Source organism: Schistocerca nitens, chromosome 8 (assembly GCF_023898315.1).
Source record: "Schistocerca nitens isolate TAMUIC-IGC-003100 chromosome 8, iqSchNite1.1, whole genome shotgun sequence".
Taxonomy (NCBI): domain Eukaryota; kingdom Metazoa; phylum Arthropoda; class Insecta; order Orthoptera; family Acrididae; genus Schistocerca; species Schistocerca nitens.
Genome location: NC_064621.1, coordinates 554,436,427 through 554,459,669, shown reverse-complemented (window position 1 = coordinate 554,459,669; position 23,243 = coordinate 554,436,427). Strand labels below are relative to the sequence as shown.

The 23,243-nt window shown below is 44.6% G+C and overlaps 2 protein-coding genes across 7 annotated transcripts in view; one reads left to right on the top strand and one right to left on the bottom strand.

The window, feature by feature from the left end:
- LOC126198920 (zinc transporter 1) overlaps positions 1–23,243 on the top strand; it is a 700,140-nt gene that overhangs the window by 393,308 nt on the left and 283,589 nt on the right. The gene's annotated exons all lie outside the window — the stretch shown is intronic.
- Positions 1–23,243, bottom strand: part of LOC126198919 (protein SPT2 homolog) — a 604,823-nt gene that overhangs the window by 557,239 nt on the left and 24,341 nt on the right. The window lies entirely within an intron of this gene.

Below are 23,243 nucleotides of genomic sequence, written 5' to 3'. Positions count from 1 at the left end.
GAAAATAAAAGGGAGGAAAATCGTGACAAATGAAAATCTGTTTTATCAAAATAATCAAATTTTTTATTGTTTATGCATAATATGCAAACGATTTTGATTAGAAACAGGCTCATAATAACGAAATGAAAACGCCGGCCGCGGTGGTCTAGCGGTTCTAGGCGCTTCAGTCTGGAACCGCGCTGCTGCTACAGTCGCAGGTTCGAATCCTGCCTCGGGCATGGATGTGTGTGATGTCCTTAGGTTAGTTAGGTTTAAGTAGTTCTAAGTCTAGGGGACGGATGACCTCAGATGTTAAGTCTCATAGTGCTTAGAGCCATTTGAACCATTTTTCTTTTAATGAAAACGTTGCAGTCAAATTTAGATATCTTTGTGGTATTCACTCCCCGCAGATAACGATTTTCGTCCACTTCAAGCAACTCCTCGCATACACGCAGAGTTCGCAAATTGTACGCCAATTTTTTGAATAAAATGTTTCCTATCTCACAAAAAAATTAGACCTGATAAAATGTAGTATACTCCATTTTTCTCTCTGATTCCAAAACATCCTTCAAATAAAATGCACCTAAATATTGCACACTCCATCTTACTTGACACAGGCGGTATGGGCAACGCCAGTGGACTGTGGGCAGTTGCCGTGGACGGATTGACGCCACTGCCTCTAGCGGTAGTGGTACTGTCGAACTTCAAACAGATGACGTCGTAGGCCCCATTTTCTCAAGTTTGCTTAATTAAAATTATTGGAAAAGTGTGCGTGGGTTGTACAAGACCCCAGTACGTCAAACAAGGGTTCTTGACGCGCTCCGTACATTAATGAAGTGGGAAGTAACGCTATTCCGTGGTACAATGAGAAGTAAACTCTGCCAGACACTCTACATTGGTTTGGAGAGTAAGGAAGTACACGAGAGAGCACCATAATAAATGAACACTGCCGCCTCCGGAATGGTGGTGTTACCCCACTGTATGCCCCCTGCCTCTTTCTTCTGATGTTAGAACTGATTTGTCGAGTTGAACGAAGACCCCGTACCACGACGCATCTTAGCGGTACTCTTCACATTAGACAGTTTCAGAATTTTGATACGAGGTTTGACTACACCACCATTAGCCTGAGCTACGGTGCCACAACAAAGCTCTTCACTCATTAAGGTACTATTGTAAGTGGTCTGTTTGTATGTTGGCAGCGCTATAGACTGTGTTAATATCGCTGACTGCGCTCTGCGCCCTCTGCAAGAGATTCTGTAGTTGGGCGGACTAGCAGTTGGAGAGTGGACAGTGAAGTGTATGGACATGGTATTCTTAGTGGAGACTCTGTGTTGGTAGGACATGCATTGTAAAGTCAGATGAAATGTGTTCATAAGAAAATACGCAAGGAAGTGTATGATGGTGGATGTTTGGTTGATAATGTTTGGGCAGTGGAATTGACAACTACACAATTTTTAGAACTGTATGTCGCATGAATAAGGTAAAATTTTCTAAATACATTGTTTGCTCTTCAACAGAATCTTTCTTTCGCTTACTATATGCCTTCTATTAGTTAGTCTATAGTAGTTGGAATCCTTTTATTCAGCTCATGTAGTTGATACTTGCTGTAGTTCGTGTTATGAAGATTTTCTGTGAGGTAAATGACATGAAAAAGAATGTTGGGATTCGTGACTGAAATGAGTTTAGGCAGTTAACAAGAGTTGGAGGTAGTTTCATATTTCTTTAATTTCATATTTTTTGGATTTGTATTATTGTTAGGATTTCTTGCAATTCATGGCCAATCTTTTGCGTTAATTGTTGGAAGTCATGTTTCAATGTAAGGCAGTCAGATTGCGTTGGGCTTGAATACTGCAGGTAATAAATGAATAGGTTAAGTTTGTGTTGTCCTTGTCAGAGAAAATTCTGTAAGCCAGTCTTTAAAAAAAATAAATTAAGAGGTAGGTTCACTATTAGGTACTGTTCTTAAATCTGGGACGTTTTCACTTTGAAAGAAAGACAGCAATAGCTTCAGAAACTGCAGTTAATGTTTAAATTGAAGATACAAGAAGCTGCTGCTTTAATTCGCCCACTACAGTGTCTACTGCCGTTCAGGGTCTCGAACAACCTTAAAACTCGATACGTGGCTTCCGTCGTCTTCGGTACAGCTGCCCACGCCACAGCGACACATTCGCCTCGCTTCTTGTGAAAAGATACCCTAACAGCAGATACCCATCGGTGCATTCGGTAGTTCCGGGCCCACAGCCTGACCCCTCTCAAGTGCTGCTTCAGCGAACACCAGCAAACGAGAATTTATGTATTGATCACATATACTATAAAAAGATCCACAGGAATTTGGCCGTCCGACTTTTCATCATGCTATTGCTGATATGAAGGGAGATCGACTACATTTAGTTTTACCCTTTTTGTAATCAGTTAATGTACACTACTGGCCATTGAAATTGCTACACCAAGAAGAAATGCAGGTGATATATTCTTTGCACAAATATATTACACTAGAACTGTCGTGTGATTACATTTTCACGCATCTTGGGTGCATAGATCCTGAGAAATCAGTACCCAGAACAACCACATCTGGCCGTAATAACGGCCTTGGTATGCCTGGGCATTGCGTCAAACAGAGCTTGGATGTCGTGTACAGGTGCAGCTGCCCTTGCAGCTTCAGCACGATACCACAGTTCCTCAAGAGTAGTGACTGGCTTATTGTGACGAGCCAGTTGCTCGGCCACCATTGACCAGACGTTTTCAGTTGGTGAGAGATCTGGAGAATGTGCTGGCCAGGCCAGCAGTCGAACATTTTCTGTATCCAGAAAGGCCCGTACAGGACCTGCAACATGCGGTCGTGCATTATCCTATTGAAATGTGGAGTTTCGCAGGAATCGAATGAAGGGTAGGTCCACGGGTCATAACACATCTGAAAAGTAAGGTTCACTGTTCAAAGTGCCGTCAACGCGAACAAGAGGTGACAGACATGTAACCAATTGGACCCCATACCATCACGCCGGGTGATATGCCAGTATGGCGATGATGAATACTCGCTTCCAATATGCGGTCACCGTGATGTCGCCAAACATAGATGCGACAATCATTATGCTGTAAACAGATCCTGGATTCAACCGAAAAAATGACGTTTTGCCATTCGTGCACCCAAGTTCGTCGTTGAGTACACCATCACAGACGCTCCTGTCTGTGATGCAGCGTCAAGGGTAACCGCAGCCATGGCCTCCGAGCTGATAGTCCATGTTGCTGCAAACCTCGTCGAACTGTACATGCAGATGGTTGTTGCGTTGAAAATGTTCCCATTGTTGACTCAGGGATCGAGACGTGGCTGCACGATCCATTACAGCCATGCGGATAAGATGCCTGTCATCTTGACTGCTAGTGATACTAGGCCATTGGGATCTAGCACGGCATTCCGTATTACCCTCCTGAACCGCCCGATTCCGTATTCTGCTAATAGTCATTGGATCTCGACCAACGCGAGCAGAAATGTCGTGATACGATATATCGCAATCGCGATAGGCTACAATCCAACCTCTATCAAAGTCGGAAACGTGATGGTACGCATTTCTCCTCCTTACACGAGGCATCACAACAACGTTTCACCAGGCAATGCCGGTCAACTGCTGCTTGTGTATGAGAAATCGGTTGGAAAGTTTCCTCGTGTCAGCACGTTGTAGGTGTCACCACCGGCGCCAACCTTGTGTGATTGCTCTGAAAAGCTAATCATTTGCATATCACAGCATCTTCTTCCTGTCAGTTAAATTTCGTGTCTGTAGCATGTCTTCTTCATGGTGTAGCAATTTTAATGGCCAGTAGTGTATATCAGTGAAGGTGAAGGGTCATCTTTCAACCTTAATGAAGAGAATTTTGGCACTTGGCCTAATGAACTGACGAGATAATGAGGCGACAAAGCTTGCCAGGAAAGTTATAGGCAGCGGTACTTAGGATGCATTTAGAATGATATTCTCGAACCTGGACAGGCCGTAAAAGTTGTCTGCTACATGCAGGAATTTTTGAAGTCTGTATTCCAAATGACGATAAACACCCCGGAAAGATGATCACCCTGCACCACGATAACTATTAACTGTAACTTTAGGCTCTTTGAAGATGATTCGGTTGTCTGTAATGAGTATAGTTTGTAAAAAGCTGCACAGATATTCAGTGAAATTCTGATAATACACTCCTGGAAATGGAAAAAAGAACACATTGACACCGGTGTGTCAGACCCACCATACTTGCTCCGGACACTGCGAGAGGGCTGTACAAGCAATGATCACACGCACGGCACAGCGGACACACCAGGAACCGCGGTGTTGGCCGTCGAATGGCGCTAGCTGCGCAGCATTTGTGCACCGCCGCCGTCAGTGTCAGCCAGTTTGCCGTGGCATACGGAGCTCCATCGCAGTCTTTAACACTGGTAGCATGCCGCGACAGCGTGGAAGTGAACCGTATGTGCAGTTGACGGACTTTGAGCGAGGGCGTATAGTGGGCATGCGGGAGGCCGGGTGGACGTACCGCCGAATTGCTCAACACGTGGGGCGTGAGGTCTCCACAGTACATCGATGTTGTCGCCAGTGGTCGGCGGAAGGTGCACGTGCCCGTCGACCTGGGACCGGACCGCAGCGACGCACGGATGCACGCCAAGACCGTAGGATCCTACGCAGTGCCGTAGGGGACCGCACCGCCACTTCCCAGCAAATTAGGGACACTGTTGCTCCTGGGGTATCGGCGAGGACCATTCGCAACCGTCTCCATGAAGCTGGGCTACGGTCCCGCACACCGTTAGGCCGTCTTCCGCTCACGCCCCAACATCGTGCAGCCCGCCTCCAGTGGTGTCGCGACAGGCGTGAATGGAGGGACGAATGGAGACGTGTCGTCTTCAGCGATGAGAGTAGCTTCTGCCTTGGTGCCAATGATGGTCGTATGCGTGTTTGGCGCCGTGCAGGTGAGCGCCACAATCAGGTCTGCATACGACCGAGGCACACAGGGCAACACCCGGCATCATGGTGTGGGGAGCGATCTCCTACACTGGCCGTACACCACTGGTGATCGTCGAGGGGACACTGAATAGTGCACGGTACATCCAAACCGTCATCGAACCCATCGTTCTACCATTCCTAGACCGGCAAGGGAACGTGCTGTTCCAACAGGACAATGCACGTCCGCATGTATCCCGTGCCACCCAACGTGCTCTAGAAGGTGTAAGTCAACTACCCTGGCCAGCAAGATCTCCGGATCTGTCCCCCATTGAGCATGTTTGGGACTGGATGAAGCGTCGTCTCACGCGGTCTGCACGTCCAGCACGAACGCTGGTCCAACTGAGGCGCCAGGTGGAAATGGCATGGCACGCCGTTCCACAGGACTACATCCAGCATCTCTACGATCGTCTCGATGGGAGAATAGCAGCCTGCATTGCTGCGAAAGGTGGATATACACTGTACTAGTGCCGACATTGTGCATGCTCTGTTGCCTGTGTCTATGTGCCTGTGGTTCTGTCAGTGTGATCATGTGATGTATCTGACCCCAGGAATGTGTCAATAAAGTTTCCCCTTCCTGGGACAATGAATTCAGTGTTCTTATTTCAATTTCCAGGAGTGTATTTCATAGTCGTGCAAAGATGGCAACCTGCTTTAAATGTTCTGAAATGTGAACTTACGCATTTCACATGACGAGAAAAGGCAGTATCCTGTGGCACAAATGTGACTGCCACAGTTGGAATAAGTCAATTAATACAAATATTTGGGTAACAATTGTTGGGGATATTAAACGGGACTTTCACATATTCATGGGCTCAGTCTGCACTACACCTTTATGCAAAACCCACAAGCCACCATATGGTATACAGCGGAGGGTACCATGTACGATCACCAGTAACCTTATTCCCTGGTCCACTCGCAAATGAGGCGAAGGGAAACAGACTGTCTATAAGCCTTTGTGTGAGCCCTATTCTCTTACCTTTTCTTCGAGCTGCTTTCGCAAAATGTGCCATGGCGGCAGAAGAATACATCTTCCGTCATCTGCAAATGCCTGTTCTCTTAACTTTCTCAACAAAGTTTTGCGGAAAGGACGTCTTCCCTGCTACATTTGAGTTCACAAAGCATTTCCGTTACAATCGCTCGTTGATCGAACACACCGGTAACAATCCTAGCACCTTCGACGTCTTCCTTTAATCCGGCGTGGTGGGCATTTAATACACTCGACCAGTACTCAAGATTGATTGGCACGCATCTTCTACACGCGGACTCTTTTGTAGGCGAGCTACTCATTCCTCAAACTCTCCCAGTAAACCGAATTCGACCATTCGCTTTTCCTACTATTGTCTTCACGTGTTCGTTCCACTTCATACCGCTTTGGAACGTTCGCCCCGATGTATAAACGTCGTGACTTCGTCATGCAATACACCATTAATACTGTGTTCGAACATTAGGTAAAGTAGTCTAAAGACTTTAGTTCCTTGGTAGAGCGTTGGGGAAAATGAGTATGGTTTAGTTCCCTACAAAAATGAGCTGTGTGAAATTTCGGCTCAGTAGTGTAAAAGGAAGAGGTTTCCCTAGGTTCAGAATCGAAAGACGCAGAAAAGAAAAGACCATAATGTTCCCATAATATTCCTTCTGTGTTTGATAAATACATTCATTACCTAAGTACGACGTGTCTTACTTCAGCCTCCTTAACTGAATCCGTTCTCGTATCACACACCACATTCGTTGGATGGCGCGACAATTCGGTGATAGGACAAGAGCAGAGAGATGGGCCGTTCCTCTTTGTGTCTCACCTCGGACACCACCATTCGTATGTTAATAGCTTTCGTTTACACTCCTCGGTCCGTAAATTAACTGCGCGTCAAAGAGCCACTCTATCTGTGATTATTTCTTGAGAAAAGTACAAATGGCGATGCAGGAGCTTAAAGACCTATACCGATCTTAGATGAATACAAATAACTACCCAATTACACACTGAAAAATAGAGGTCAGTCAGCGAGAAGAAACAGCTTGATAACATCACATTTGCTCTGGATACCAGTAATATTGAAGAACAGCTGGTTTTGACCAATCGACGATTGACAGAAGGGCTAAGTTTCTTGCATGTAATCGACCAGCAGTTCCTTGAGTCAGAACTCCTGACCGAACAGAAGCAGCTGTGGAGAAGCAAGAGCAAAGCGAATACATAATAAAACGGTCCAGTAAGCTGTGTGCTTTTTAAGGTAGTTACAACATGAATTTTGTACAAATGTTTTTAAAAGTAAAAAATAAATCACCCTATTCAATGCAGATAATTTTATGCATGTTTGGTCGTTTCACTTCCGGAAAATAGCGGGGAAAAATTGTCAATGATACCCTCACAGAAGGAGGTTTTCTACGTCAACGCATTAGCTTTTGACAAAGCAGACTGCACTACGTGGTTTTTTCAGGTGCAATTATTTTACTGGAAAAAAATTGAAAAACATCATGCATCCACCTTCCAGATGTCAAATATGAAATTCTTCTCAGAAGAGGTTTTGAGAAAAAGGTGATCTCTAGAAACTTGATCTGACACTTGGTCTAATATTGAAGTTAAATTGCAAGCCGCTTTGGAATTTAACTTCAGCAAGGAAACGTTAAGGAACACTAGAATGAAGTCGATGTGTCTCGAACCCTCAAGTTTGTTCGAAATACTTTGAGTGCCCAGCAACCTAGAGAGGATTATATCGAATTACTAGTGAATCCAGCAATGCTTCGTAACTGCTAAATATGTATGGGAATTGGATGTACGTCCTAATCTCTCTCTGACCCCTCTCTCTTTCCACCCCCCACCCCGTCTCTTCTTTTTCTTTCCATCTTCTCTTCCTCCTCCTTTGTTTATCCATCTCCTCTTCCTCTTGCTCGTTTCTGTTAATCTCCTCTTCTCCTTCTCTCTGATCTTGAGCCTTGTTAATTGTTATTCCAAAGGACTCCTTGATTGGGAACTGAACTCATAAAATGAATGGGTAATTCGGTCTGATCAGTGGTATATGGGGTATGAGATACATCTCCTGGTGTTGGATCTCTGAGGATAGTAGTTTCACTGACAGTATTTCGTATGGTTTTAATCCGCAAACGGGTAGGATTACAAAGTTTCGGACGATTCAGATTCCGTAGTAGTATTCTGATCATAAGCCATAAATACAGCTCCCCTGTTTTCTGTGCAAACCTGCTGCGAGAAAGGAAACAAAACAGCACATAGTTGTGTGTGTAACTTTTTTCAAAATTTGAAGTAAATAGGTCAAGAACTTGAGATTTTCTTACAACGTCTCTTATATATTTGCAATATTTAGACGATGCCCTAATTAACGTTCAGACGGACATAAGATTATATCCGTCTGAACGTTAGAGCATCGTGTAAATTTTGGAAGTAATTCTTCAAGAATTTTTCGAGATTTTGGGCAAAAACGTTAAAAATCGACTTGTGCAGATTAGATTTACTATGGTCGCTTATACTGAAGAACTGCCTCGCAGAGTATGTTTATGTGTTCCAGGGACTACCCATCATACAAGGTGGACTGCGAAAGCTGTTTATTGCTTGAAAGCGTTTATGTTAAATATTTTCCTTCTAACCATGCACGCAGAACATGATCTGGGTCACTGTATTTGGGTTCTAGCATCCCTTCGAAAGTGTGTAAACATCAGGCTGTTGATAGTGAGAGTTCACATGTGGCTTCAAAAAAACTGAAATATGTTCTATGGTACCTGTGTCCTGATCTGTCACTTTGGTCATATCTGACGCAAATTTTTCGTGAGGTAGAACCATCACACGAAAATATTAAAATTATTCAAGTAGAGTCAATCAAAAGTCCGAAACTATCAATAATGAGATGAAGCAGTTTGTCTCTATAAAATAATATTTTTACTATATTTCGCTTGACCAGTTGACAAATTCCTTAAGTCAAATATCCTCCACAGCGGCAGGAAAGCGAAGATTTTGTCCACGCTCCGCATACGGTTACCAAACTGAAACGGAAAGTTGTAAATGATACAGCTGAGAGCGATGTTAAGCTCATAGAGGGCACTTCAGGATGTCTGCCAAACGTTTCCATCGAATAGACACTTCATAAGAAAATACGAATTTTTAAAATAAAATGTGATTTTCTAGTCACATTTACCTAACAGCAGTCGTACATAGTGGTTTAATAGATTGCATTAGTGACGTCGAAACGGAAGTACTGATAAGTTAGGTTCGAGTAATAATTTTATTATTTAATCATTTTTCAAATTCAGGGGCGAAGGGGTGCCCCTTTCCCTTCATATTTTACACGCACGCGCGCGCTTCATATGACCTTCATAATAAACTATGTTTTTAAGATTCCTCGATCCTCTTTGTGAGCAGTAAAGCTGACCGGGTGGATAGTTACATTGCCTGTTACATCTACAACTCTGTTCTTCCAAACGTAAACTGAGTGACGGAAGTTCCTTCCTGTCAGACCGTAGGAAAGAGTGTTGTACTTGAAATGTATTCGCAGCTGAGAATATGGACTACCGTCAGCAGTGTAATGGAATGACGACAAATGAAAATTTCTGCAGGACCGGGACTCAAACCCGGATTTCCCGTTTAATGCGAGCGGCCGCCTTAACCACTTTGGCTATCCGGCCAGACCCAAACTTTTGACGATGTGTGAAAGTCTTGGGTCTGGCCGTGAGTCGTGTTCGGATGGCCAGATGCTAATGGGACCGCTCGCAATAGGCGGGAAATCCGGGTCCGAGTTCCGGTCGGTCAGAAATTTTCACTGTCGTCATTAAATTATACTGCTGACGGTAGTCGATATGCGCAGCTGCGAACATACAGGGTGATTCAAAAAGAATACCACAACTCTAGGAATTTAAAACTCTGCAACGACAAAAGGCAGAGCTAAGCACTATCTGTCGGCGAATTAAGGGAGCTATAAAGTTTCATTTAGTTGTACATTTGTTCGCTTGAGGCGCTGTTGACTAGGCGTCAGCGTCAGTTGATGCTAAGATGGCGACCGCTCAACAGAAAGCTTTTTGTGTTACTGAGTACGGCAGAAGTGAATCGACGACAGTTGTTCAGCGTGCATTTCGAACGAAGTATGGTGTTAAACCTCCTGATAGGTGGTGTATTAAACGTTGGTATAAACAGTTTACAGAGAATGGGTGTTTGTGCAAAGGGAAAAGTTCTGGACGGCCGAGAACGAGTGATGAAAATGTAGCACGCATCCAGCAAGCATTTGTTCGCAGCCCAGGAAAATCGACTCGCAGAGCTAGCAGAGAGCTGCAAATTCCACAATCAACTGTATGGAGAGTCCTACGAAAAAGGTTAGTTATGAAACCTGAACGTCAACTACCCGAGGCGATGGATCGGCCGCCAGGCAGCCCGTGACAGAGCACTTCATCACTGGCCTCCAAGAAGCCCTGATCTTACCCCCTGCGATTTTTTCTTATGGGGGTATGCTAAGGATATGGTGTTTCGGCCACCTCTCCCAGCCACCATTGATGATTTGAAAACGAGAAATAACAGCAGCTATCCAAACTGTTACGCCTGAGCCGGCCGCTGGTGGCCGAGCGGTTCTGGCGCTACAGTCTGGAACCGCGCGACCACTACGGTCGCAGGTTCGAATCCTGCCTCGGGCATGGATGTGTGTGTTGTCCTTAGGTTAGTTAGGTTTAAGTAGTTCTGAGTTCTAGGGAACTTATGACCTCAGCAGTTGAGTCCCATAGTGCTCAGAGCCATTTGAGCCATTTTTGTTACGCCTGATATGCTACAGAGAGTGTGGAACGAGTTGGAGTATCGGGTTGATATTGCTCGTGTGTCTGGAGGGGGCCATATTGAACATCTCTGAACTTGTTTTTGAGTGAAAAAAAACCTTTTTAAATACTCTTTGTAATGATGTATAACAGAAGGTTATATTATGTTTCTTTCATTAAATACACATTTTTAAAGTTGTGGTATTCTTTTTGAATCACCCTGTATTTTACGTGTTTAATAACTGCTGTAGTCGCCGCAGTGCCTGTTCCGTCTGACATGCATACATGTCCGAAGGAACTTTACGGCAGTGTACCGAGGAACACGTTCCCTGGTCGGTGTTCCAATATGGTGACTGATCCTAGAACCGCACGTTGGCGCGCTCACTAGAAACCACCATAGACAGTGTCCGGCATTTTCTGTTGTTTTCGTTGTTGTGAGACATGAGGTTATGTTTTGGGCACCGTTTATAAATATTTCGATCTCTACGTATGTCAGTGCTGTATTATATAATTACGTAACATAATGGACGGTTAAGCCACATTTCGTCAGTGATGGACTGTCTTGTCTTGAAACGGAAGGTGGTCTTCTATCGTAAAGCACATGATAAATGCAAGTGACTGACTGACAGTGTTTTTAACTTGTAACTGGTTTTTGATGATACTTCTTCTTAATTTGATTTCACTTCCTGTTTATTGGTATGTAGCAGAGTTTCCGTGTAAAGCATATGTTATCAAATTAAATACTAACAGATTTTTGTGGAGTACAACATTTTTAAATTTGAATAGTTGTTCCCAGATACATGATCGTGATGTACCTTGCAACAATTTTTCATATTTGAGGAAACCTTACTTCACCAGAGTAATTTTTGTAACTGCAGAAAACGACTGAAGCACACACAAAATTCGGAAAGGAATAATAAAATAAGAGGGATATTTGTTTTCAACCTCCGATGCATCACGAAATTAAAACCACTGTGAAGATCCGATGAAACTTCGTGCAGATGTGTTGTACAATATCTGTAGTATGCTCACCAGTCACGCCATGTCGACCTTTTCCGTGCTGATCGCACATTGTGCACGCAAAGACGCTTAGAACAATAGAATCTCCCAGGTACTGCCATTTTATTTTTTCATGCTCGGCCGCACACTGCAGGTGCAACAGGTAAGCTGCTGCAACGTTTTCGACGGGAAGTGTGTGATGAGCGACCCTACAGCCGGGACTTGGCTGCCTCTGATTTTCATCTCTTCGCTTACGTGAACCACTGGCTCTGAGGACAGCGTTTCGCGCCGGCCGAAGTGGCCGTGCGGTTAAAGGCGCTGCAGTCTGGAACCGCGAGACCGCTACGGTCGCAGGTTCGAATCCTGCCTCGGGCATGGATGTTTGTGATGTCCTTAGGTTAGTTAGGTTTAACTAGTTCTAAGTTCTAGGGGACTAATGACCTCAGCAGTTGAGTCCCATAGTGCTCAGAGCCATTTGAACCATTTTTTGACAGCGTTTCGCCAAGACAGCGAGCTGGAGGGAAATGGCAGAAAGGACAGTCTTCTATGATAAAGATATTAAAAACTTGGGACCACGCTACGACAAATGCCCACGTTGGAGTGATGACTACGTGGAGAAGAGCTGTTAAGATGTTGCAAATAAAACATTTTTAATTTTCACTGTCTTTTCCATTCCGCAACCAATCGGAAGTTAAAAAACAAGTATCCTCTTGTTTATGAAATTTGTTTTACGTGGCTGACTAGAGGTGAAATTCTGAAAAGTGCAAACATACAACACACTCCCCTTTCTGCGCTCTAAGCCTCGGTGTCAATGGTACACGCAGTATGTCTTACTCAGGTGCGACCTTATGCTCAGATTGTAATCACTTCCCTTTTGGTACATTACGGGTCTTCTTCAGTGACAAAAATTTGCAGTCCTGCAAAGAAAACACTGCTGATACCTGACATAAGTTTCATTTCCGCGTGTAAATTGTCACTGACCACAGAAGCTCACGTACTTAGTCCTCCTACTTTATAGTTGGATCCACTACAGGAGAATGCAGATTATCTTTCATTCTAGTTGATTTACCGACAAAGTCATACATCACACGTAATGCAATCACGCAGTACTTATCACAATAGGTTTATGTTCGGCCATTTCTGTCATGAATGATAAATTAGTGATTTAAAATATCTTGAATATTTTTCATTGCTCAGAACCAAATGATTAGAATTTATCTTGTATGCAAGTGTTTAAACAGTTGGAAACATCAACCAGACTCTTTTTATATGTATATAATCCTTTTGAGTTTCGGGTCTTCTCAGAGACGGGACTTTACGAAAAATTGAAACTCAAAAGGATTATTAACAAAAAAATTCATCTGTGGTTGATATTCCCGACTATTTAAACACATGCTTACAAGATGGCTCTTTATGAGCCACAAACACAATCCTAAGCATTTCGTTTTGAGCAATGAAAACAAAGCGAGATATTTTAAAATGGCTCTGAGCACTGTGGGACTGAACTGCTGAGGTCATCAGTCCCCTGGAACTTAGAACTACTTAAACCTAACTAACCTAAGGACGTCACACACATCCATGCCCGAGGCAGGATTCGAACCTGCGACGTAGCGGTCGTGCGGTTCCAGACTGTAGCGGCCTAGAACCGCTCGGCTACACATGCCGGCTGATATTTTAAACTGCTGAGTTATCCCTCATTTAATATTTCTATGACCAAAATTGCGGAACATATTTTGATTTCTACTATATGATTACGTTCCGTGTGATCGCGAGCTTTCTTTGCAAATCAGTTGTTTGTATTTTTCTTAGGTGCCCGGCCAGGTGTAGTTGTTCATGCAACATGTTATTCCGACTGGGTACCTTGCCGCCGTCTTCATATGATACCTCTAGAATGAGGGTCTTTGTTACACAGCACTTCCTTTATACTCATATTGTTTCCCCACTTCCCGGCCGCAGGTTGCATCGGGTGGCATTAGGGGGACGCGCTCGCCGAATGCTGGGTGCAAACTCTGGTTCCTCCGTACCTCTATCATTCGGTGATAAAGTCGGCCTCAGTCGCGGTTGTAACTTGAGAGGCCTGAGCGATGGGACCCACGCTTTACTGAGGGTGGAGCCACTGTCTCTATGTGTGTGAATTCCCATAGGACCAAACTAGGCTTACATACTACTTAAACTAACTTATGCTAAGAACAACACACATATAGTCTGTCTGTAAACTCAAGAGCGTCAGCGCTTTTGGTGGGGGGTAAGTGGCCTTTCCCGGAAGTACGCTGCCACCGGCCTACAGGGGTACCCAAAATGTGTTGCCCGTTACATATGTAGCGGTGTAGATCGGCGTGCACCGATATACGTCGTTTCTGTTCGTGGGATCTTAGTTGCCAGGGTCAGTCAGTTAACTTCGTATACTTACTGATACACTTAGATATCCGGAAATGATGGATAATCGTGTAGCATTGCAAGAAAATGTGCGGAATACTAGGAAGAGGAGGTATTTGCGGAATAACGAGCGTTCGATCGTCTCTAATGTTAGTTCAGCGTGTATTAAAGAGGCGACCCAAAAACTGTTGGCTAATATTACCAGTCCCAATCAAAGGGCTACAATTTATGGACACGTCAGCCTCGTCCGATAGGACGCATAAGGAAGGAACGCGAAAATAAGCCGCATGGTTTAGTGGAATCGTCACGAAGGAAAATTAATAATCTTGGGAGAAAACCGATCATTATAGACAGTTTCAAAATGACGTAAAACCTTTGATGCTTATGGAACACTAAATCTCTATCTCGGTCACTGTTCACATTCTGACACAATTTGCTTGAAATATGTGCGCATTAGCTATTCTAAACACTGCTGAAATTTTCTTTGAAACATGTGCATCGATTCTGGACTTCTAAGCAAAAAGCTTGACATACCAGGTGCGTTCATATATTAACTTTATCTACGGCAATGTTATCCTCTTCAAAATATTCCCCATTACATACTATACACTCGTGTCACTGCTTTTTCCAATTCCCGGAATTCTTTAGAAACTGTTTCTTCGGGATAGTTTATAGGTATCTTAACTGCGCATTTTTAATCTGATCCATGGTTGTAAAACCGCTGTCCTTTAAGGCCTGCTTTGAAATGTTTATACCAGTTGTATGTCCTTGGTTCACTCATAACTGGCTCACCAAAAGCAATATTTAACGTTTCTAAAAATTTCTTACACTATATTCCATTTCTATAACAAAATTTATTACAGATTCTCTGATCTGATCTGACAATCTTTGATGCTACCAAAACACATGTAACCTTTTTGACAGCTGACAACAGAGTAAATACCCAATATGCATAACATTGTACACATACTTATGAGACATGTTTACGAAGACAGTGACAAAAAATTAATGCAAATCGGACTAATACAACACACAAAATTATGAATTTCTGCTTACTTTTTAAAAACTCTTCGTGTTGAATTGTTAAGTTTCAGTGCATTCCTTCAAAGAAAACTTCTACCTCTTAGTAGAAACACAAAGTAAAAACAAGCCTCAAATTCTACAGATTCACTGCATTATATGGGGTTTGTTTTACGAATAGCGATAGAGGAACATACAATGAACAAGCATTCGGTCTATGTTTGTAGTATAATCCTGACTTCAAATGGTTCAAATGGCTCTGAGCACTATGGGACTCAACTGCTGAGGTCATTAGTCCCCTAGAACTTAGAACTAGTTAAACCTAACTAACCTAAGGACATCACAAACATCCATGCCCGAGGCAGGATTCGAACCTGCGACCGTAGCGGTCTTGCGGTTCCAGACTGCAGCGCCTTTAACCGCACGGCCACTTCGGCCGGCAATCCTGACTTCCATTTTTATCTTAATATTATTTATAACATTGTGTTCCGGAAGAAAGCTGTCGTTTTTTGTATTCCTTATGGTCTTAATGCATTTGTCTAAAAATGAACGCAGCCGAGACGTATCTGTACACGGCTTCGCCACAGATTTAAAGCGCACGCCGCGGTAGGGCCGGTACTACGTTGTGAAACGGCCTGTAGAAGCGCTTTGTGACGTAGCTGGGTTGGCGGAGTGGAGACTCGCTCTTCAGTTTACCCACGGACTATACCCATGCCCGAGGTACTCGGACCTTCGGCGAAAGCGGCCGCCACTCTCTCTGTTGATCACGCTGTTGGCTACTCATATTTCGATATCATCCATCTGGAATTAATCCGAGAATTACAGGCCTGTCCTAGCACTTCCGTCTGCCCGTACTTCAGTGAGCCCCCTGCGCTGCACCCAGCTGTCCCGCCACCAGCGGCTCGCAAATCACCGCCGTCACACTGTGGGCAGCGCCGGGATCGCGAGGTGCCGGTCAGCTTCCTCGGCTCAGCAAAACTACACTCGGGTATAAAAGAAGGCTGTGGCTGTTATCTACGCCGTTTGCGACTTCCATAAGTTTCTGTATGCTGTAAAGTTTTATACGGTGGCTGACCACAAACCCGATTTTCGCTGCCAGACAGAACACCCCAATACGTACAGAGGTGGGCCTCGTTCCTGTCGGCATACAATTATCGCGTTCTACACGAACTTACCGGTCTTCATGCTAATGCACACACATTATGCAGGCTCCCGTCTCGTCCAGATACAGAGTTAGACCAGCAAGAGATCGTTTGTTTCAAGATACACGTCGAAACATGTCACGGTGAGGAAGATTACCCGATTTTTGCATTAATGATAGCAGTAGAATCAGAGGAGGATCCTACCTTCCAGCGACCCCTAAAATGGGTGCCATTAGGTTGGCCTGACCGCCTACCAGCATGGGCTGACCCGATACTGAAAATCTATTTTTTCGTGACGCAGAGTCTAACAGCTCAGGATGAGCCCTACCGTGTTGTCGTTCCACCTACACTACATGGCAAAGCACTTTCGCTACTTCATGCAGTACACTGGAGTATGACCGCCACTGAAGGCCTCAGTCTGCTGCCGTGTCTTTAGACTAGCAATGGACAAGAAATTCGAGCTCGTGGCCCACGCATGTATGTAGTGTGGGCATCACCAGGCTGCTCCGCAACGATCCAGTCCCTGGGACCAGGTACCCAGCAGCTTCACAGGACGTTTTTGAATGCCATGTGGCTCGTAGTGGCTTCATGTCAGGCTAATGTGTAAGACAATGACAGAAACCACAGTCAGGATGCTCACAAAAATTTTCGCCATTGGGGGTCTTCAAAGAAGAGTTGACAGTGGCCCTCAGTTTAAATCATCCGTCTTCACGAAATTTTTTGACCAAACTGGAATCCAGTACCTCTGTACTGTTTATTCCATACTAAATATAGTGGAGAAGTGCATTTCCAGTTTCCATCGACACCCAAAGAAGATGCATTTTGTTGAGCACTTACAGGGTTAAATTGGTCGCAGTCAGAAATACTGGAAAGCTTCAGCATGAGAGACAATTTTGAACCCTACTCCAGCTCCTCCGTGCTCAGCAGTACGAGCGACTGTCACTCTGTCATTGGTTCTGCACGGACGCCTCAGTGTGGGTGCGAATGTTTGGCAAATGGCCAGGACAATCGCCCACAACTACGACCGGCGCCCAGGGACGCTGCCTTGGCCGTGTAAAGGAAAATGGCTGCCGGTGGTGGAAGGCTCGGACGTCGCCACTGCCTCCTTTCCAGGAGCAGCAAGGACTGCGCAAGCGCCAGTTCTCGGCGGGTCCCAGGGACTGGCTCCTTGTACACTCTCCCCAGAAACAGCAGCGCCTGTCGATGTCAAGGACACACTCCCCACGCATGGCGACAATGGTGCTGACACGATGGTACTCCAAACATAAACCAGCAGGCTGGCAGATCCAGCAGTGGTCCTTCAGCACCCAGCTTCGCTGGGCAGAGATATCAGGATCGATGAAGTGCACCCCAGGCGTCTGCGGTGGCCCCTCTCATCCTCCAGGTTGGAGCCAGAGTCTGCTGGGTTGGTGCCTCCCCTAAATGCAGTCATTGTGGCAAGGCATACTGTATCATGTGGTTCAGATATCAATATCGGCGATCGGGTTCGCCCAGTCCTAGGACTGGTGGCGCACAAATCACCATGGTCACACCGCAAATGGCGCTACGGTCAGAAATGCATCTCCCGGCGACGCGTGCGATCACGCAGCGCCAATTAGCTTCTTCTGACTCTCAATGAAGGTGCCAACACGCTTAGCGGAGGATCACTTACTTGTTGCCCTTGCTCAATGATTCAGACGCTGCAGTCCAGCTGTTATTTCTACGACGACTACGGCGAGGGAATATGACAGAGAGGTTTACTGTGTTACCTGGATTCTCATCAACAGCTCTTAGTTTGCTACGCCTGGACTTAGTTTCGAGTATTGCGCTTTTTTTTTTTTGTAACTACTTCACTGTGCTTAAAAACAAGCCACGTATCACGACTCAACACCCTGTAACTATGCAGTGTCCTGTAACCGCAGGTTTTCTGGGTTGAGTGAGTTCGGTGTGTCTCTTTTGCTCCCAGCACCTTCCTTCAGCTTTTCCACAGTGTGTGCCAGATCGACGCCTTACCGTATGTGCAAGAACTACTGCTCTGTAACCAGGCGCTTATGGTGGGTTTTGATGTAGTCTGCCACTTCATCGGGGTGCGGCTTTCTTATCATGTAAAACTAATCAGACTGGAGTTCAGACCCACAATGATTAACTACTTCGAATTCGTCCTAACATCAATATTCTTGATTGAGATTTTCACTCTGCAGCGGAGTGTGCGCTGATATGAAACTTCCTGGCAGATTAAAACTGTGTGCCCGACCGAGACTCGAACTCGGGACCTTTGCCTTTCGCGGGCAAGTGCTCTACCATCTGAGCTGCCGAAGCACGACTCACGCCCGGTCCTCACAGCTTCGAGTCCTTTCTTTCAGGAGTGCTAGTTCTGCAAGGTTTGCAGAAGAGCTTCTGTAAAGTTTGGAAGGTAGGAGACGAGATACTGGCAGAAGTAAAGCTGTGAGGACCGGGCGTGAGTCGTGCTTGGGTAGCTCAGATGATAGAGCACTTGCCCGCGAAAGGCAAAGGTCCCGAGTTCGAGTCTCGGTCGGGCACACAGTTTTAATCTGCCAAGAGGTTTCATCTATATTCTTTCTCGTAAATAGAAATGGCGACTATTATCAACAAATGGATGGTGCCCCCACGGAGTATACTCAGTCACCAGTTGTAGCAAACCTATTTGTAGAGGATTTAGAAGACAAAGATCGGGAAGAAGCTGTACTGAAGCCCACATGCTTTTTCAAATACGTTAGACACATTTATGGCTTGGCCACAAGGGTGTGAAAGGCTCCAGTAGTTTGTGCAACATAAGAACACTCTACACTCCAGAATCACAGTCGCCAAGGAAGAGGAAGAGAATGGCAAATTTCTCATTTTGGACTTCCTAGTGAAGCGCAAAGCGGACGACATACAGGAACGCACCCACGTCGATTTCAACAAGCTCAACCGCCATCATTCTACAGAAAGTGTGTGTGCTGCGTACACTGGTCCAGAGCGATGTGCAAAACCAGACGAAGAAAGCCTAGCAAAGAAGCTCAACCTCAGTAAGGATTTATTCAAGAACAACGGATAAGACTAGACAAATGCGACATGCTTTCAGGCAGAAGGTAAAGACACATATAACAGAACACGACGACGACAAGACTATAGCGTATGTGCCGTACGCCGCCAAAAATCGAACTAAACCGGCGTCTTCCGCCTGTCTCCAGACACGGGTGCACTGTTAGATATGGCTGAGAGATGACTTCTGCCTCCGTAAACTGGGTGTCTCTCGTATTCCATGCAAATGCAGTAAAGCATGCATCGAGGCAGATTGTTCTGACAATCGAAGAAAGATATCAGGAACAAAACGAACTCGACTAACACACACAATCTGCGGTTGCGGAACACTGCATAGCTACAGAGGACACAGTAAAGTATCAAGAAACGGAAATTGCAAGACAGACTTCGACATCGTAAGACTGCGTTCTAAGCGAGGCAAGGCGGCCAGTGTGGCCGAGCGGTTCTAGGCGCTACAGCCTGGAACCGCGAGACCGCTACGGTGTGCAGGTTCGAATCCTGCCTCGGGCATGGATGTGTGTGTGTTGTCCTTAGGTTAGTTAGGTTTAAGTAGTTCTAAGTTCTAGGGGACTGATGACCTCAGAAGTTAAGTCCCATAGTGCTCAAAGCCATTTGAACCATTTTTAAGCGAGGGTGTTGAAATTCGAGCCGCTGGCCTGATCAATACACACAACGGTTTCCCTCTCAGTAAAGCGTGGCGACAGCACTCCACCCGATGTGCTGACGTGTAGTGGCCGGAAGGTGTGGGAGCAACAGAGTACGGGGGAGATGTCTTGAAGACGCTCATTGTACAGGAAACACCTGAAATATACTGTCGAAATATCGTGTTTTGTAAACGACTGTTAAGCATCACAAACGGTTAGATTATGTTTGAACGTCAGTAAATACATGTGCCAATGAACTTCAGAGCCATCTTTGGCGTTAGTTAGCACTTCATCCAGGCCTAGATCATTTACAATGCTAGTAGACATCTGTGATTGATACTGCAGTGATATATAATAGCAAGTTAACAAATATGCAAGTGTATGATTACTAACAGATCTCTTTGAATCCAAAACTAATGTTGTACTGTTTGTTCAGTTTAAATACAGGGTGTTTCAAAAATGACCGGTATATTTGAAACGGTAATAAAAACTAAACGAGCAGCGATAGAAATACACCGTTTGTTGCAATATGCTTGGGACAACAGTACATTTTCAGGCGGACAAACTTTCGAAATTACAGTAGTTACAATTGTCAACAACAGATGGCGCTGCGGTCTGGGAAACTCTATAGTACGATATTTTCCACATATCCACCATGCGTAGCAATAATATGGCGTAGTCTCTGAATGAAATTACCCGAAACCTTTGACAACGTGTCTGGCGGAATGGCTTCACATGCAGATGAGATGTACTGCTTCAGCTGTTCAATTGTTTCTGGATTCTGGCGGTACACCTGGTCTTTCAAGTGTCCCCACAGAACGAAGTCACAGGGGTTCATGTCTGGCGAATAGGGAGGCCAATCCACGCCGCCTCCTGTATGTTTCGGATAGCCCAAAGCAATCACACGATCATCGAAATATTCATTCAGGAAATTAAAGACGTCGGCCGTGCGATGTGGCCGGGCACCATCTTGCATAAACCACGAGGTGTTCGCAGTGTCGTCTAAGGCAGTTTGAACCGCCACAAATTCACGAAGAATGTCCAGATAGCGTGATGCAGTAATCGTTTCGGATCTGAAAAATGGGCCAATGATTCCTTTGGATGTAGGGACGATGGGACTGCAACATGGGGCTTTTCGGTTCCCCATATGCGCCAGTTCTGTTTATTGACGAAGCCGTCCAGGTAAAAATAAGCTTCGTCAGTAAACCAAATGCTGCCCACATGCATATCGCCGTCATCAATCCTGTGCACTATATCGTTAGCGAATGTCTCTCGTGCAGCAATGGTAGCGGCGCTGAGGGGTTGCCGCGTTTGAATTTTGTATGGATAGAGGTGTAAACTCTGGCGCATGAGACGATACGTGGACGTTGGCGTCATTTGGACCGCAGCTGCAACACGGCGAACGGAAACCCGAGGCCGCTGTTGGGTCACCTGCTGCACTAGCTGCGCGTTGCCCTCTGTGGTTGCCGTACGCGGTCGCCCTACCTTTCCAGCACGTTCATCCGTCACGTTCCCAGTCCGTTGAAATTTTTCAAACAGATCCTTTATTGTATCGCTTTTCGGTCCTTTGGTTACATTAAACCTCGTCTTGTTGCAACAACACTGTGTTCTAGGCGGTGGAATTCCAACACCAGAAAAATCCTCTGTTCTAAGGAATAAACCATGTTGTCCACAGCACACTTGCACGTTGTGAACAGCACACGCTTACAGCAGAAAGACGACGTACAGAATGGCGCACCCACAGACTGCGTTGTCTTCTATATCTTTCACATCACTTGCAGCGCCATCTGTTGTTGAAAATTGTAACTACTGTAATTTCGAAAGTTTGTCCGCCTGAAAATGTACTGGTGTCCCAAGCATATTGCAACAAACGCTGTATTTCTATCGCTGCTCGTTTAGTTTTTACTGCCGTTTCAAATATACCGGTCATTTTTGAAACACCCTGTATAAGTAGCTTCAAACATTGCACTCACTACACGCCCATCCTTTCGGTGAATATCAGGACTATGGCGATGCCCTTGCTTTTCCATTACATTCTTTGTGCTTTACGATTTGTCTGTTTGAAAAACTGATTCAGTATCCTACCATAATGGAAGATATATTGATGTGAGGAAGATGTACGGTGGTTTCCATTTCTGATCTTGGGTATACAGTTTTCCACCAATGTGAATTACGTTCTGATAGTGTATTGTGGAATTACGAACTTTTTAATTTTTACCACACTGAAACTTTTTTACCAACTTCGCACTTTGCGTTATTTAAGAAATCATTTATTGTATGTATGGTTTAAGATTTATCATTGAATTGCCTTTGTAAACGTGTTGGTTGTTACAAAGATTAATTTCTGATAGAAATACTGTTTAATGGTGAACATACGTGATAGTGTAATAGTTTTTTCTTAATAAGCCGTGTTGGTTGATACACATTGTTGGTGTTGTATAAACAGGTTTGTATGGTGAACCCTATCATTTTTTGTAGTTATTATTCTTGTGGTCCTTTTCTAGAGTTTGAATATCGTGCCCATATTTCGTGTACTTGGTCCCCAAAAATCGTACCATATCCGCAGACTAAGTGTACATAGGTATACCATCTGACGTCGAGGAGTTTGCTTTACTTTAACGCAGTTCCTTATAGATCAATAAATACAAGAATAAATTTTGTTTTCTCTGTGTATGCTTCTCCGATATGCTTCCCAGCAATTCTTGATGCACATGCACATAGGGCTAATTCTAGTTTCCGGTTCACTCGGGAGATCGTTAAGAAACTCCTCGGGGAAAACATGCGGTTTCTCGTCTGTTATCGCAAAAATTGTTTGCTATAAACTGCTGAATTAAATTTCTCCTAAACTGCAAAATTTTGTTATTTAACACTCACGAATAATGATTTCCATGCAAAACTCGGTATCTGTCACTGTACTTCTGGACTGTATATCCTTACGATACCTATTCTAATCATATTTCGCACTTCGTCGTTCGTTCATTTATTTTTCTTGTAGCCAGTCTGATATTCTGAATTAAAGTTTCACTAATTTTTCAGTGTTTCCAAGAACCTATCCTTGAGAAAAGGCTAAATGTCGTCTATTCATGCACATGGCGTTTACTTTTTACCATTACAATTTGCTGAACAATTCTCATTTTCCAAGATAAATCAGAATGGGATTATTTAATCATACAGTCTGGGGTTTATGCCATTTGAACATCCGTATCCAATTCTTCGGCAGAGTATGGTTTTTTCTCTACCTCATTTAAGGTGAATGCATGAGTATTATTAGTTGTTCAAATCAGTTCTTACCACCCTTCACCTCACGATTCTGGGATTTTATTTATTTTCTCCTACTACTTTCACAG